Below are 1,346 nucleotides of genomic sequence, written 5' to 3'. Positions count from 1 at the left end.
GGGCAGGCACTACGAGGAGAGGCTACAGGACCTGAACCTGTTCAGCCTCCAAAAGAGAAGGCTGAGGGGGGATCTAGTGGCTGTTTACAAACTGGTCAGGGGGGACCAGCAGGCATTGGGGGATTCCCTGTTCCCCTGAGCACTACCAGGAGTGACTAGAAATAATGGCCACAAGCTGGCAGAGGGTAGATTTAGGCTAGATATCAGGAGGCGCTAATTCACGGTCAAGGTGGCTAGGATCTGGAACCAACTTCCAAGAGAAGTGGTGCTGGCTCCTACCCTGGGGGCCTTTAAGACCCCAGCACTCTTTCCTGCCATGGCAGGGGGATGGACTTGATGATCTGCTCAGGTCCCTTCCAATCCTACCAACATGAAACCTTTCTTTTTGACTTGCTACCTTTCTTCTGATATTAGGTGGTGCAATGCCAGACAGTAAGTACAAGCTATCCCTTGGTATTGGCTTTAGACATCTTATTATTTCACAACAGCTGTCATTTAGAACTGGGTCCAGTTTCCTGGCATGAACCGATTGTTCCCATGTTGGACATACCTACTCTACAGTGCAGTAACATAAGGCAATACCAGTGCTTTGTAATGTAGCTGGGTTTGTGTCACAGCGCGGGGTCCTGGGAGCGGCCATGATCTCTCCTAACGCCCCCTACTGTGCCAAGTTTGAGATAAAGCACCTTCGTTCTCACCCACCATGTCTTCCTTATGTATTTTATAAGGAAGGCTGCCTTTTGTCCCCTTGGACACGGTGCTCTGATTTATCCTGGCCCCTGTTCTGTATTGTCTGACTTGGTGCACCCCAGCCTTATGGGCTATGCGTGGCTCCAACCACTCCTGTACCACACCCCAAGCCTTGCAGATGTACCGGATGTTGTTTGGTCGATTTCCTTTTCGCACCCACTCCGGGGCATCTCAAGTGCCCACTCCGGGGCATCTCACAAGTGGGTCTCAGGTGGCCGTAGCCATGCCTGGCCCCCAAATCCCCTCCTCGGGTCTTAAATTTCCTGTGGGGCTCAGGCAGCCTCAGCCTTACCTGAACCCCAATCCTCTGTGCCTCTTCTCAGGGCTGGGGTCAGTGCGCCCTGAATGTTGTGCTGTCTCTGGCACCGGGGTCCCCACACTACTGTGGAGCCCCTATGAGGCCTCCTCCAACCCCTAATAGCCTCACCCAGTCCTCCGGTCTTATAAAACTATAAACAGAAAACTCAAGCTCCTGGACTATAACATAAAATCTAAGCCATCTGGCTAATAATCATTCAAATCCCTACCAGGGCATTCTCCACCTGGTATCCGTGAACAAAAGCTGCTCAGGCCATCAGGCTTCTCTACTCTGCTTG

The sequence above is a fragment of the Gavialis gangeticus genome, unplaced genomic scaffold, assembly GCF_001723915.1.
Source record: "Gavialis gangeticus isolate Ggan-Ray unplaced genomic scaffold, GavGan_comp1, whole genome shotgun sequence".
Classification (NCBI taxonomy): Eukaryota; Metazoa; Chordata; order Crocodylia; family Gavialidae; genus Gavialis; species Gavialis gangeticus.
The sequence above is the reverse complement of the archived record's forward strand: the minus strand, read 5'-3'. Positions refer to the sequence as shown.